Here is a 17316-nt window from a genome sequence, read left to right as displayed (position 1 = left end):
CAAGTGTTTTTATTGTAATATGGGTCTGCGGCGATTTAATTGTTATTTGCCCGATTTTTTAAATAAACGAATTAAAATATTGTATTAAACTAATTTTTAATCGTGGGATACCATATTGAAAGTGTCCGACACATTTTTAGCGATAGTGAAAATCCAAAATTAGTTTGTTTATGCACAATTTTGTAATTTTCGTGTATTTGAGGTTACGTTAATGTTGTTTCTGAAGGTTTGAATAGTATCAAAATATTGGGTGAGTGCAAAAGTTCGTGCGGAGTTTCAATAGATGGAGTTATAAGCGTCGTAAAGTGTTGTCATTAATACTTCCATCTACATATTATATAACGTTGGAAAGGTGACGTCTTCAGCTGTTATTAAAAAAAAAATCATTTGTTTTCATACAAACTGCTTCGAGAAATATCACTTTAAAATGAGTATCGATAAGGTGCATGTTATGCTTTACGAGTTTCGGAAGGGAATAAACGTTGCCGCAGCCGTAAAAAACATTCAGGTTATTTCATTCAATAGTTATTTCCCTATTTTAATAAATTTAGTAATTATGATATTAGTGATAATTCTTTATGAATTACTGTATATCGGTAATGTGTGGGTTGCATATGTTATTAATTTTATCGTAGTTTTTTCACGATCTAATATCATTTAATGAGTTTTGTCCAAATGGCTCCCGCCATTTCGTGTGTCCTAGTTCTATATAGGGATGTGTGTTCGAAGGGTGGTGCATCTAGTTAATATATATAGGTTTATGCCTGTCGGTCTCCATTTTGTACAGATTTCCTGTCAGCTGTCAGTCGTGAGCTGTTAGTTGTACCAGCAGAAAGGGAAAAAAAGTAAAAATGTATTATTTTAACGTTATTACTAGCATCGGTACATTCGCCCTGTGCCGGTGGTAATAGCGAGTGTGATTTCTTTCAATAGTGTGTGTAGAGGAACAACTATGTATGGGAGAGGTTCTTTAATACTGTTTTCGTTGCAGTGTTTCTGTAATTTGCCCGATGCGGGATGTACGCATAAAGACGGAAATTCTGTTGCTCGGGCTCCTCTCAATAAGGGAGATTAGCAAGGTATGTTGGGGGAGGAGACGGAGGAGAAGAGAGACGGAAACCTACTGCAGGGAGAATTTCGATGCATATGGTTCAAGAAAATTATTCGGGTAGGTATTTGATACTACTAAACTAAATATGTTTATAATTCCATAAATTAAACGAATATTTTCCCAGCGGGGCGACCTTTGTTATATGAGGTTATCTTTGCTGTCAAATATTTGTTCTTTTTGTTCTTAGAGTAAGGTATCAAATTTAGTTAATTGTTATTCCGGTGTCTGATTTTTCATTAAAATTTGGAGTGAATTTATTTTTTTTTATTTTATGGTTTTTGGTCGTTTTTTCCGAGTCTAATAGGAATTGTGTGTATGTAGACTCTGTGTCTATTGTCTCTGATATAACAAAATCTCAAAATTTATTAATTAATGGCTCAGCAACTAATCGAGCTAGACAATTGATTTTGTGTATGCAAGTATATCTTTTCACTCGCTAATGAACAGTGCACTCAGAATTTGTCCAAGTTATTGTGGAACGAATTTCGCTCTGAGAACTCATCATGCAAAATGTAGTCGGAACGGTATCAATTTTAATACTAAATAATTTATTTCTCAGGACCTAGATGAGATAATTTGCTCATTCTTTCACGTACAAGTCAGGTTTTAAGCCTTCTTTCTGAAAATTTAATCAGTTTTGTCCCCAGTTACTCAGGGAAAATTTCAGCTTAAAAAGTGACATTCATTGGGTTTGTCGCAACTGTTTCGACATGAAATCTGTACAAGTCTGTAACTTTTGGACTATTTGTTCTACATTAATGATTGTAGGCTCATTAGTTTCGGTTTTTCGTCTACTTGTAGAATTTGTAAGTGGGAATTAGGCCTGACGCTTGGAACATCCTGCTACATGGAACATGCCTATACTATAATTGTTGGATTTTTCTTGTCGCTGAGACAATAAGGTTATAATATTAGCTTTAGCGTGGTTCCACCGTGTCAGTACGTCGGCTTTTTCTTTTTGGAAAACGCGGGAATTACTTATATTAATCTTGTTTATTACAGAGAATGAACGGTTTGCCGTATTGCACCTAAATATATATATGTATATTTGTGTATTATTCTAAATATGTATTTTGTATTCCTTTTTAAAATATAGTTGTATCTTATGTATGTACAAGTGTGTTATAGGGATTCTCCTGTTATTAATTCCCTTTGGATTTTGCTTTTTGTTATAATGAATAACCTTTGATAAATCCAATGTAGTTATTAATCATGAATCAACCTCGATAAAAGTTATAGGTCATGCGTGTCTCGGCGTAGGAATTCGTAGCGGAGTGTTTATTTTATCGAAGATATAAACAGTACCAAGCGATGCCATGAGTAGTATGCGTCAGATCTTTCGCAGCTTAACTTACGTTGGTTTAGTAGGTGAAATATTATAGGATTGTTTGGTCGTTTCATCCGGCAATTTGGTTAGTGTAAAGATTATTAGCGATATACAATAAATGTTGTAATGTTAGTGCTAGTGAATATTCAATATTAATAACTACAGGAACAGGTTTTAAATTATACTCGTGATATGGCGTCTGTGGGTGATACATTAGCTTTATGACTGTTGCCTACTATGATGTTTCGTCAGTTAATAATAATAATTTTGATATTATTTTATAGTGACAAATTTGGATAAGAATCAGATGGGCGCTAGTGAATTCACCCGGCGGCCGTGGCGCTGTGGCGACGCCACGTACCTTAAGGTTGTTTCGGCATTCCGGGTTAGGCTTAATGTTATGCTTGTCCCGCCATTTTGTTGTACAGGTGAATATTAAAATTTTAAAATTTTGATCGGTCGCAGTTATTTTTAACATAATTTCCTTGTATTATGCATTCTACTCTACGAGCTTAAGAATAAGAATATAAAATATAACTAAGGCTAGTAATAACTATATAAGTTAAGTGATATGTGTAAGTGCATTATGGTTAACGATATTGTATGATTTGATTAATAAGAAAAGTGCATTATATTATGCATTATATGAGGATTTATGCATTATAGAGGGTGTTAAATAAGAACTTGTGACATAATATACAATATATTTTTCAGAATTTCTTAACTTGTAAGCTGATCAATGAAATGGACTTTTAGCTAGTGTTTCGAAAATTCTCAAGGTAATCTACCAGAATATGTTATAAAAATTTAATGTTCTATTAGAGAATTCTGTTGACCTAGGCCTTGTGTTGGTCGCATTTTCTGCAAAAAGGGACATTTCTTTTATATGACTTCTTTTATTTATATGTATTCTTATTTACCAAGTAAATTTTATTACAAGTTTTTATACTTCTTCAAATTTGACAGATACATGTACATATATGTCACTTCAAATCAATCACCCTGTACATGTATATGAATACGCTGATATATATATGTGTGTGTGTATACATATAAGTGTGAGTTAGTGAATAAGCGACTAAGAGTGTGAATATATTAAATATAATATAGGTCTGTGAATACTTTGATTTATAACAAAATATAATTGTTTCAGATATAACATGCAAAGTGGTCACACGAGATGTTCGATGTGGGTAAAGTGTCGCAAGCTGTATGAATTAGTGAGGGCTTGGGGGTTCCCCAGTTTCAGGTTTGACATTTTTTGCTACTAAAACTATTTGTTCTTTAATATATCTCTTAATTGTTAACACTTAATGAATTTTCAGTATAGCTATTAGGTGGAGGCTTTTTATACTTCTAGTAGAAATTTAAATCGTAGTTCTTAATTTTATTGTTACTGAGATATATCGAATCTCCTCTGATTGGTAAAAATTTTGAATGGCTATAACCTTTAAACTATTAATTTTACAAGATTTTCGTCAATACAAAATTTGTAGCATTTTAAAAGGCCTTTCGATTGCGTTCATCGATTTGGTCAAATTGTTATAGTCTTAAAAGATATACGCTTTCATTCTTAATTTCGACCGTGAATAAACATTTTGGATGATTAAAATTAATCATGTTTCTTGTTAGTTTTCAGGTTTTAAGGCGAAAAAATTATAATGGAAGAGAGCACGTCGTGGGACGTTACATTACATACAAATCGCGCCGTATTTGGCGCCGGGACACATCGCGCTATCCTTTCACCACGCGACTAAACTCTTCGCTCTCGATGTGGAGCGCGATCGGCGCAATTTGTGCTATCGAGTGGACGCCCCGGGGACGGAGATCTGGCCCGATCCGACGTGTTCCTTCTACTTTGAGACCAATTGCAATTTTTCGCTCATTCTCAAGCGAGATCCGTGCATACACAACGGCAGCGTTGTAGGCGTGGAGCGTGTTTACGTGTACGAACGCGGAATGGAGTACAACGATTCGATTCGCATATCGCCGTTTGTGTTGAAGCACCTGAACGCCGATTTCGACGGTGACGCGGTGGCCGTGATGATGGTTCGCGGTATCGAGGCCTCGTGCAAAACGCGACAATGTCTAGGCGAGCCCTTTCTCTTTGGCGATATTCCGCGCTTTACGTTTTGCCAGAGGATGTACTTTTGGACGTTTCGTGCGCTCGCGTTCGACGACTCGGTTGACGAGACGCGCGCCATCGCGACGTTAAAGCGGCAACGTGCCTCCTTGACGGAAGAAGCATCGTCGACGGACAACGACGACGTATCCCCACGCGACGCTACTTTTCTACTGCACAGTCGGCTGAACGTGTGGCGCGACGAGGGCGCGCGTCGTCGCGCTCGACGATTGTTTGGCTCGTGGTACGACTATTACGACCATGTGCTGGCCGACACGTGGAAGCAATGACCGTCGTTTGTCGAGGCTAGTGATTATTGGTGCGAATCCGTGTGGCGGCAACGACCAGTGCTCGATCTCGTGTACGCACGAGCCGTCAAACTTGGCGGCGCTGCGAGGGGCGCGCGATTCATCGACCGCGTGAGACTCTTTCTGTTTCGTCGCTCGGTCGAATCGCCCGATCGCTCGATCGTGCTGTCCGACAGGCGATCGTTGTGTCTGGAAAACTGGATCGTGGTGCACTCTGGCGCGAAAGGATCGCCCCGTGATCTAGTCGCGCTGCACGAGCGCACCGTGGAGAATCAGTCCCTGGGTACGACGCCGCAGTCCGACTTCTTTCGCGAGTGCTCGCCGGACGAGGAACGCGAGTATCAGCAATATCTCGATGACTTTGTGATTGTGAGCAAACACGTGCCCAAGAGCTCGTACTTTGCCAGCGGGCTCAAGTGGGTCACGCAGATGTGTCGCGTCACACGCGGCGATCTCTATATGCGCGATTCGTTGCTGTTGCGCGACATTGCGCATTATCTGAACGATGACGACGGCGCGATGTAGAGAGAGACGGGTGGTGATTTGGATAATAAAGAAACGACGAACAGTCGTACGCATCTCCCTTTCTGTACAGAGAATCTCTTTTATTGTCGATTGATTGCACAGTGTACAAAAAAATAAAAACGACGAAAATGTACGATCCATCGCGCTCGATCAATCGTGTCGACGCGGTGCGTTTGGTTCGTTCCAAGTTGCGCAAAAAGTGCACAAATTCGATTCGCTGATCCGTCGGTAGGCGCTCCAATAGATCGCAGTATCGCTCAGCGTCGTGCGACATTCGTTCCGTCAGTCGCACTTGTCGACGTTGTCGATTATCCGTCATCGATGACGGAGCCACCGACTCGTCGTGTCGATGATACCGCAGTGACACTCGACGTGCTCGAGTCCTCGATATCGACGCGATCGCCAACGAGCGCCATCGCGCGTAACGATTCAGTTTTTGGAGCCAACGATTGCCATCGTTCGTTGCATCAGCCGTACGGTCGATGTTTGCTCGTCGATCAATAGTGCCGGCGTCGTCGCGTCCTCTTCGAGACTATCGTCGTCGTCGCGATCGTACCATGTGGATAGTGTGAACACGTGACTCATCGTCCGCTTCTCGCTTCCGTCGCTCATTGTTCGCTATCGAGGCGCTCTGAGGGGGGCGAAGAGTTTCTCGCTCTTTATAGGCACGCGCACGCTCGCGTTGAGCGTCATACTCGCCGCGAAGTAACGATGGCCCCGTCAGGCCGTTATCTGTTTCTCGTCACTTGTTCGTTGTACGTCACTTGTTCCAACGATACGAGCGAACAGTGGCGTTTACAATTGTACGAACTCACGCGTCGAGCAATGATCGCCACGAAAATGTCGATCGTGTGGATCACATCGCCGCCGATGGACGGGCCGTGACACGGTTATCACGTACCCGATGAGAAAAATACTTTTGGCGATTTTGGCACATGTGCATATGTCGGCGCGACGACGAATCGTTAACCGCGCGCGTTTGCGGCGACGATTCCAGTCTCATGTACGATGCGAATTCGATCGAATTTCGTGAAAAAGCGCTCGAATAAAATCCGTTGTACTCTTGCACCGCGATAATCGATCTTCGCAATATCGACATTGTCACGATGGAATTGCCGTCCAATCTGCTGCAGCATCTGTTGGATCGTTATCACACCGACACTGACTTATTGGCGCGACGGCGCCAGTAACAGTTGATTTTTCGGTGCGCGACCGTGTTATATACCATTATATACAACCAGTTGAGTTTATTTAATAAGATTTTGGTGACCGAATAAAAACGTCCTTCAGAGATTAACAAGCAATTTATCCACACACGCGTAAAGCCATTAAAATACTTGTAAAAACTCACTCGATTTCTCCTCTTAAATAGAACATACATTCTCTATGTCATTTATCGTGAGAGTTCCTGCGCAATATGTTACAATCGCAATATCACCGTAAATGATCAATCCATTTCATTAATATCACATACAAAGGGCTTTCAGAACAGTCTCTTTTGTGAAATGTAAAACACGCAGGCGAGGAAGAACGCGAAGGCCAATGCAAATAATATTTCATCAGTGACTTCGCATTTACCATATTTTTCTAAGAGCTTCCCCGATTGTACTATCACTTGCTCTTGATGCTCCAGCTCGTTTCTCGTGTTATCAACCTTGTCAGAGGATGTTACTGAAACAACAGCAAAATCGGTAGAATCGTAATAATTATTCTTAATCAGACAATATATAGTGAGACGATAATAATAAATAATGATTTATCTAACAAAGAGAGAAATTACATGGTGCAGAAGTAATCCTTGCGGCGGTAACGCTTTTTTCAGGTGATTCTCAAGATTTGAAGGTCATCTTTGTTTTTTTTTAATGGAATGCTGTTTCTGAGTTTATTTTTCGATAACAGTTATTAAAAGAAATACAATCACCTATAATAAAGAATGATTCAAAATCAGTTATGATACAAAAAAACATTTTAATAAATTTTATTACATTTTTAATTAAAACATTTTATTTAAAAAATAACTTAGGAAAAAATGATAAAGGATTTAGATTTTAAAGCTTAGTTTACTCAGAAAATTAAACTTTACTACTATAAGACAATTGTTTCAGTACCATGTATTTTCTGTTAAATATTTTTCTATTCTCACATCTCATATGTTCAAGATATTCAAGATAGGATAATAGCTGCTTCATTCTGCATGATAGATATCTAATAAATTCAATATTTTTATGAAATAATCCAAAAATATAGTACGTACACAATATGTCCAATATACAGGGTGCACGATCTATCTGAAGACATTGAAATATCTCAAGAACTATGCATTGGATAAAAAAAAGTGGTTAATGAAAGTTGTTAGTCTCGAAGGAGGACATCCAATGATACCAAACTCGACCTCCTATCCCACCCCCTGGGGGTGGGGGTTGGGGGAAACTTTGAAATCTTAAATAGAAACCCCCATTTTTTATTGCAGATGCAGATTCTACGCCACAAAATACGTAAATTTTGTCCGAAACCTTTTTTTCGATTCGTGATAGATGGCGCTGTAATCGCAAAAAATTATATTTTCCGCAATTCTCCAGAAATGATCATTGGATTGAGAAATAAAAAATACCTGTTCAATATTTTTAAAGAACATAATAAAAGTTATTCCCCCCATCCTCTCGAGGTAGGGTGGGTGGTAACATTCAAATCTCAAGTGGGAACCCGAATCGAAGAGGGAACTGCTCGACGCATTGCACTGCCTTTTATAATAAGCCGTAGTTTTCGCCATACACCCACAGTGGCGCGTCGAGCAGTTCCCTTTTCGATTCGGGTTCCCATTTGAGATTTGAACGACCACCCACCCTACCCCGAGAGGATGGGGGGGGAATAACTTTTATTATGTTCTTTAAAAATATTGAACAGGTATTTTTTATTTCTCAATCCAATGATCATTTCTGGAGAATTGCGGAAAATATAATTTTTTGCGATTACAGCGCCATCTATCACGAATAAAAAAAAAGTTTCGGACAAAATTTACGTATTTTGTGGCGTAGAATCTGTATCTGCAATAAAAAATGGGGGTTTCCATTTAAGATTTCAAAGTTGCCCCAACCCCCACCCCCAGGGGGTGGGGTGGGAGGTCGAGTTTGGTATCATTGGATGTCCCCCTTCGAGACTAACAACTTTCATTAACCACTTTTTTTTATCCAATGCATAGTTCTCGTGATATTTCAATGTCTTCAGATAAATCGTGCACCCTGTATATCAGCACTTCTCTGAGTTGTCTCAGCTAGATGCCTTACGATGCTGAATAATTTATCTGTGATTTGGCTAGAAGAATCTATCAAACTTTATTTGTCTCGTCGTTTACGAAGAGCATTTTGCCACTCCTCTGGCAAGAAGAGCAGATTCTCCCTAGCTAATTTATGACACAAGTGCTAACGACATTAGCCTTGCGAAAGACCACCAAGAACATATTTAATTGTTCCTTATAGCTCTCAACGATGGACAACAACTCAGTCTTCTTCTTCTCATTTGGTTCGATTTCAGCAACAGACGCTAATCGCTCTATGGAGGATTCTAACACCGCAATTTTGGTCGTACCTTCGGTATTGAATTCGTCTAATGCTTTCAACAGCCCAGTGCATTGTTATATGTCCTTAACAGAAAATACATGGTGATTTGTTATTTGGCTTATCAGAATATAATTTCTAACATATTATTTATTATTGTAAATATGATCCTACTATTTATTATTGTAAAACATGATGTTAATTTTCTCTTCTTCTTTCCTTCTTCTTTTTCCAGAATTGATGTTAATCTAAAGTTGAGATTGAGGTTATATCTCATAGTTTATGAGATAGAATCACACATATATATATATACATATATTTACTTGTATTAAAGCGTTCACTTGAAGATGATCCTTCACAATATCCTGACATATCAGTTCCAGCCATCAACACTTGATGTCAACTCTTGCGCGGAATTTGTTCGCTCAGGTTTGGCTATCTGGGTATAATGTTACCTGAAAGAATCTGCTGTGGCTAATCTCTACAATGCTGATAAAAATTGTTTATGTGTGGATCAATCATTGATGTTCCGACACTTTCTCTATGTAAATTTGGCTTAATGATGGATAAAATGTGGTCAAATGTTGCAGGAGATATTCTAAATCATGCATTAATTAATTATTATATGTTACATCTTTAAGTAAGTCAACTAATATGTTTTATATTACTGTTCATATTGCAATACCTAAAATGAGCCTTAAATTGCTGGTCACTAAAGTGCTGGCACTATTAGCTGAACATAATTCTCCACTCTGGGCACGTTTTTATGTCTTCTTATACACCTTGTAATTAATTCTAATTCTTCATCGCTATCGGAAGACGATGATGTTTCTAATAAATCACGCACTGTATGTGTCAAAATAGCTAACACTGCGTTTTTTTAATTTTGCCCCATTCTCTTTTCATATTACCGCTAAAATACTATCGACTTATGCCGTGTTCCACAATTCACCGCCAATACTGAAAATATATAGTTTGTGTCACGCAAACTATAACTTTTTAGTGCTGGCGGTGAATTTTGGAACACGGCATTATTAACTCTCTGAACAGAGTTTGTAGTATTTGGTAGCGTTAGCGTTTGCAGTGCGCTCCCCGAACGCACCCTATATGTGACATGCATGCGTGATATCCAATGAGTTTCTTCGACACGCAACGCTCATTGGATATCACGCGTTGCGCCTCGCGTATCGCGTTGTTCGTCTGATTTGCGAGAACGCGAGTTACACGACATTTCGTCGAAAACTAGATGGGAAAATGCTGGTACGAACGAAAACCCCCTGGACAACACAATTTTAATTTCTGCAAATTGGTAAAACCAGCGGCACACGGTGCTTGTTTTCGTACTGGATTGCTTGCTGGATGAAAATATTGCGTTCTGATTGGTGCATTTTCATCCATTTTCGGAAATGTACCAATCGCGGACGCAGTATTTTCATCCAATTCATCCAATTCCAGCAAGCAATTCAGCACGAAAACAAGCACCGCTATGCCGCTGGCTTAGAGTTTAGGCTGCGTTCCAATATTCACTGCTAGCACTGAAAATCTATAATATACGTGACACAAATCATATATTTTCAGTACTGGCAGTGAATTTTGGAACACAGCCTTAGACTCCATATATGCGGTAGAGCTTCAACAAATGCTGCGATGACCAATCAGGAAACAGGTGAAGGTCCTGCTGCGGCTCCGGCATGCGCCTGTTTTCTGATTGGTCACTGCAGCATTTGCCGGAGTTCTACCGCATACATGCGTTATGCAGAAGTCTGTGCTCTGGCCCTAAAGTGTCGTCTACAATGGCAGAAAATAGTAAGACGTAAGAGTAAGCGGTAAGAAATAGGGCCAGAGCACAGTCGATTATGACAAAAATAATTAACTGTGGTTGATCCATTTTTTAAGCGTCGTCTACAATAGCAGTAAGCAGTAAGAAGTAAGCGTGAACAGTAAGAAATGGACCAACCACAGTTGATTATTTTTGTCATAATCGACTGTGATTGGTTTATTTCTTACCGCTTACGCTTACTTCTTACTGCTTACTGCTATTGTAGACGACGCTTTAGGGTTAGAGCACAGATTTCTTACTGCTTACTGTCATTGTAGACGACGCTTAAGTTTTACACTGCTGGAGTAGTAAACTGAAAAAGTAAATGAAACGTACATGTGTAAATATATTGTGATGTGATGTGTAGTTAAAATGAAAATAAATAAAAGTCAAATAATAACAAGGTGAAAAAACTTATATGATATAAATAAAAAAGAAATATGGATAAATTATCCTTATAAAAAATTAATACTGATTCTATATAAATCCCCGAGTGACAAATTACTGTTGCTTTTTAATTTGACTTTTGTAAAAATAAAATAAAAGTACTGAGCAACAATAATCACTCACTAATATATCACAGCCAGAGAGAGAGAGAGAGAGAGAGAGAAAGAGAGTATATATTTTCTAGGAAGGATATTATTATATAAATAAACAAAAGTGAATTCTCAGTTTTGTGTCGTGCCTAGATAAATATAACTCAATTTGTTGAGGTTTCATTCTTTGAATTGGAATTTATCATCGCCAACTGGAAAATAAAACCCGTAGGAGACGATGGAAGCATGCAAAGGAGAGGATAGAAAGAAGTAAAATGAAGGATGGACAAGTGTCAGATAAGTTAATATTCTAATAAGCTAATATTCTAAACCTGTACCAATGTATATTATTTATGTCTTAAAGGCTCGTCTATAATAGCTATAAGAGTAAGGCTGTAAGGCTGTAATGTAAGCCGTCAGCGAATGAAAATATTTCATTTAGTGTCTTGCAACCTTACAGCCTTACTCTTACAGCTAATGTAGACGAGCCTTTAAGCGTACGTCTACAATGGCAGTAAGCGGAAAGAAGTAAGCGTAAGCGGTAAGAAATAAACTAATCACAGTCGATTATGACAAAAATAATCAACTGTGGTTGGTCCATTTCTTACTGTTCACGCTTACTTCTTACTGCTCACTGCCATTGTAGACGATGCTTTAAAGATGCATGAATATGCAATACAAAGTATATATTTTTCCAGGAAGATATTATTATATGAATGAACAAAAGTGAATTCTCAGTTTTGTGTCATGCCTAGATAAATATAACTCAATTTGTTGCGGTTTCATTCTTCGAATTGGAATTTGTCATCGCCAACTGGAAAATAAAACCCGTAGGAGACGATGGAAGCACGTAAAGGAGACGATAGAAAGAAGTAAAATGAAGGATGGACAAGTGTTAGATAAGTAGCTAATATTCTAAACCTGTACCAATGTATATTATTTATGTCTTAAAGATGCATGAATATGAAATACAAACATATTATGCTATCTATGCTAGCATTATAATTTTAGATATTGGATCAATTCTTTTCTCCGATTAATGTTTTTGTTTCAGCTTTGGGAGATATGTTTCTTGAAATGTTCCAAAGGATTAATTTATAACAGAAATAATCCAGCCACCAAAGACGAAAATGATGATTGATCCAGCCAGCAAAAGCAAATCTGATGATTGATCCGTCCAGCGAAGGCAGAATCTTTGCCAATATCTTAATACCACAACAAATCTGATTGTAAGTACTGTAAGAAAAGGCGAAACAATTATTACAGTTAAGAAAATAAATCAAGGAATCTTACAAGCCTTTGGTGTTATACATGTTACATGTGCATGCATATTACGCTTGTTATATGAGTATATTATTTCAGATTAGGTTCGATATACGTAAAAGATATATTGCAGATACATAGATGCATATTGAGCCACATCGATCCTATTGAATTGTTATCACTTTTGTAGGACGCAGACTGGGATGTGATTGAACAGCGAACAAGCCATCAGATTGCATCCACCAGTTAAGTGAGTACATTTCTTTTTCTTCCGTTCCACTGATATAATTCTCACGAGTACAGATCTCTGAAAATCATTTTTCATAGATATGCAGTTGTCGTACAAACTGGTACATCCGAAGGAAAGCTCCCATATAAGCGACTGGTTACATCAAGCCGCTGACCGACTGTGAAAATCAAGAAGTGTATGAAGAAGGAACCAGAAAGCTGTGTGTACGATATATTTTGATATATCGTAGATTTATAAACATATCCGCCCATTCGTTGAAACGTTACTTAAATTAATATCCTGTTATGCTCTTTAAAAATTGTCAATTAATTTTAACGCGAGCCCGTCTAAATACGAATCTTTGATATTGCTCTATATTGTAGACTTTAACTTATAATATTCAATTTGTAAGTGTGCATGTATACGCAAAAGCCTTTGATATTATAGAATAACGGAATAATAAAATATTAAAATAAGATTAAAATATATTAAAATATATTTATTGATTTCTTTCTTTGTTCCCAACGAACTGACTCAACTTATTTAAAATTAATAACGAATCAACATTTTGCACATTTTTTCTATTTCACGCTAAATAGTCTTTAAAGCAATTTTTTCTCTGACTTTTGTTAATTTGATGATTTTGAGATTTCCGAAAGTCAGTAAGTTAATAAAAGTCAGGGCGCTGTTGTAACAACATATTCTTGAAATTAAATAGAGCAAGAAAGTCTAGTACCACTTTTTCTTCCGACAATAGGTAGCGAGATATCGCAAATAAAATATTGAAAAAGTTATCAAGTTTTTCTTCAAATGTGTCAAAAAATATTAGGCAAATAAAAAATATTTCAGACAAAAGTTGTTCAAATGTTCAAATTAATTGGTAGAAAAAGAAGATATAATAAAAAATTGGGCTTTCTATTTTAAAAAATTAAGTTTAATTTCAACTGTCCTCGAAAATACCCTCCAAATAAAGAAACTGATAGTGCCATTCACCTTCCCCTTCGAAATCACACACGGAACACGTGTTTTAGCTTTTTTAATATCTTTCATACCTTTCGAGATTTTTTACTTGTTACGTTTGAAATTTACCCACCCAGCATATGATCAATATTGAACGAACCTCTTTCGAGAGAGAGATACACGCATACCTAATATAGCGTTTGGCATCGCGCGAACGGTATCGTTGGCTTTCCCGCGGCAAGACGTAGGTGCGATAACATAAAATATGAATCAGATTTTTGTAATTAATAGGTCGATAATTATCGTGAATATCGCAAAACGGTATGGGACTTTTATGTTTGTCTTAATCCGTTCTATGTCTCCACGAGTTCTGTAACAATTATTCTGGGGCACTCTATATGGTACATTTGAAGGAAATGTTTATTAATTTTTAAAAGTTGTACATTCTTTCGTTGCAATAAATACAGGTAGCGGTGCAATCGTGCCGAATATCTCGCTCGCAGTCGCTCGTCGCTCTATCATCGCTTCTCTCCAACTATTTGCCGTATAACATTACGCACATACGCCTCTTTGTGTTGCACAATTTTTGGCTATTTCTTCATAACCATCGCTAAATCTCTGATATTTTTGTTGCATCTGTCGTTCAACGCGTTATTACGCAATATAAACGATTATCCATATACGAGAGCAGTCTGAAAAGTTCTCGGCCTAACAATGAAAGAAATTTTTTGCGCTGAAATATGTTTTACTTTTCAATATAATGTCCTGAAACTTTAACTTATCACTTATTCCAACGTTTTTCCCAAATAATTCAATACCAACATTAAAATGTGATGCCGGAAGATTCTTTTCGCTCTGATGTATAGTGGAGGATCCAAGTTTCATCAACAGTTATGAAATGACGCTTGAAATCCATTTTATTTTGCTTGAAACGATCCAAATATGCTTGAGAAATACGAATTCGAGATATTCGAATGTGTTTTTGGCCAATTGTTAGCAAATACGGTACTCATCTTGCACAAAGCTTTTTCAACTGGTGCTACTACTCGAATGATTTGACAGATCGAATAAAATTTTACATAGGTTTATATCAGGGATGTCACTTTCCAATACAATTATAGTTTGACAGTTTCTAATGCCATTTATGTGTCAGGTCGAGAACTTTTCAGACTGCTTACGTATCCTAATTAGGTTCTTTGTACCTATCGCGAAAGCGCTGAAGTGCGTGCGACAGCGTTTCCGTATAAAAATCGGCATCGTGTCGAATTACGTCGCGATCGTAGATCGCGTTGGCACGATAAAGCGCAAAGTACTCGTAGTCTTCGGCAGTCGCGTCGCCCCAAATATTTCGGATGGCATCGTTTGCTGCTGCCACCACCGTCGCGTTCGCGTTCGTTGCATCATCACCGGTTGTCGTCGTCCTATACATTCGAATTGATCGAGCTCTTCGAGACCCGTCGATCATCCAACGAGGAGTCATTTCACATTCGCCCGATTCGTAATTTTCCACAGCTTCCGTCAAGTCGTCGCGAATCCAGTGGCCGAGGCTACTCGTGGTGCTGTTGGATGTCGCGACGACCGTTTGCGAAGTCATGCTCGTGCTGGAACGCTGCAGCGTCAAGTTCCACACTGGCCAAGCCAGACCTATCGCGCGATACACACGAGCACCAAGGTCGTCTGCTGCATTCGGCGGCTACGTTGTCGAAACGAACGTTGGCTTACGAAACTTTTCAGCTTTTGCGAGAGTAGCCTCATCAAAGCATCCGCGCTGAGTCAGCACGTTGAGTGCGACAATCGCCAAATCGTGCGACTTAGGTAATGCTCGCATCAAACGTTTGCGAATGATTTCTTGTTTTTCATTCTTACGGCGGCCTCCGATGCTTCTCTGGTCGCCATCAATGTCCAACGCGGCTATTGTTGCATCCAGTATCAAGCGACATGTCACCGAGGTAACGAGAGGAGCTACGAGCGAAAGCGATCCGTCGTATGCCTTAGCTTCGAATTCGATCGGTTGAAGTAATCTGGACACGCGAGCATCCGTCTCTGTCAAGAGTGACTCTTTGTCACCCGCTGAAATATTCGTCAACACTGTAGAAGAGTCGTCGTCGACATCGTCATCGTTGTTGTCGTCGTCGTCGTCGTCGTCATTGATTATCGAACGTACAGCATCGCGCAGTTCCAAACATCGCAAAAATTCGTACAATCGATAGAACATTGCTCTGCAGTACTCTTCTATCGCATGTCGAGCCAACCATGCTTCAGTGCGCAAACATGCTTCGATACTCGCTTTAGTGTGCCACGAATCTGCCGTCGCTGATATATTCGGTCCACGACTTGCGACGAGCAACGGTACGATATACGAGAGGGCGTACTATGCACTGGAGACAGTGTCATCGAAAAATCGATACGAGATGTATGAAGAATCGTACAATGCGCCCAAGAAATCTAACGAGAGCGATCGTGTGATACTTTGAACATCGACTCGATTGACAGCGTCGAACGTCCCGATCAGAGTTCGCAGTCGAACGTTTAGATCTTCGAAACGTGCGACTCTACGACGTCGAGCACGTAGATACTCGTCAGACAGCATAGCGCGCTCGATCAACGAACGACACTTGCGGCGAGTGCGAACAATTCGTTTCGCGGCGGCGGCGGCGGCGTCGGCCGCGGCGGCGGCGGGTCGGTCTCGTTCTTCTGCGTTCTCATGTTCAATACTCGCAGGCGTTGCATCATCTACGGCCTCGCTTCGATTATGACTATGCATGATCGTATATCCTGCGCTGACGCGTCGTTCCTTGTGTCCTTGTCGTCTAGCATCGAGCGCGTTCGCACGATCGCTCACTCTTTGTCTCTCTGTCGTGTCCATTGTCGTTGTTACTGTCGTTGCCGCCGTCGTCATCGATTCGTCTTCGCTACCAGTTTCGCTCCGGCTGCTGCTGCTGCTGTTGCTGCTGCTGCTGCTGCTGCTGCTGCTCTGAACTGATGAACTGTAGCTTCGACGACGACGCTTCGACGTTCGCCTCGAAGCAGAGACCGCGGAAGTTGGACGTTTGTGACCCACGTTTGGGACAATATGCGTAGCCTCTCGATCAGTTCGCGCCACAGCGTTGGAAGATGTGTGAGCATGCGACGTTTCGTTAGCAACTCTTTGTCGCATATGCACCGCACCGCCGTATTCTTTATCGAGTTCTTTCGACGACGCTCGAAAGCTGCTGTTCGTGTTATCATTGTTGTCTCCGGCAGCGGTGGTAACGATGGCCAAAGTATCGTATCCGGATAGAGCTGGGCGACCAGCATCAAGAAGGTTATCCCTTCGTCGGCTGAGTTTACCGTCAATAAGCGTTGTTCGCTATCGTTATCGTTCGATGAACGACGGCGCTCATCTTTCTCTTGTACAGTCGTTTGCCCTAGACCCGATCTGGTCGTCCATAGTTCACCCGGCAACTGACCGGCTTGATCGGTCGTCCGTTCTTTCACGACTCGTTCATCAATTTCTGAGGCTACAAATTTATCCTGCGGTACCGTATTGGCGTCCAACCGCAGCTCGATCATCTCTCGGGCG

The 17316-nt window shown here is 39.8% G+C and overlaps 1 pseudogene; it reads right to left on the bottom strand.

Annotated features, from left to right (window-relative positions):
- Positions 1–6876: 6876 nt before the first annotated feature.
- On the bottom strand, positions 6877–9333 carry LOC112588697 (uncharacterized; annotated as a pseudogene).
- Positions 9334–17316: the final 7983 nt, after the last annotated feature.

The sequence above is a fragment of the Harpegnathos saltator genome, unplaced genomic scaffold, assembly GCF_003227715.2.
Source record: "Harpegnathos saltator strain DR-91 unplaced genomic scaffold, Hsal_v8.6 scaffold270, whole genome shotgun sequence".
NCBI classification, from domain to species: Eukaryota; Metazoa; Arthropoda; class Insecta; order Hymenoptera; family Formicidae; genus Harpegnathos; species Harpegnathos saltator.
This window is presented reverse-complemented; position numbering and strand designations above follow the sequence as displayed.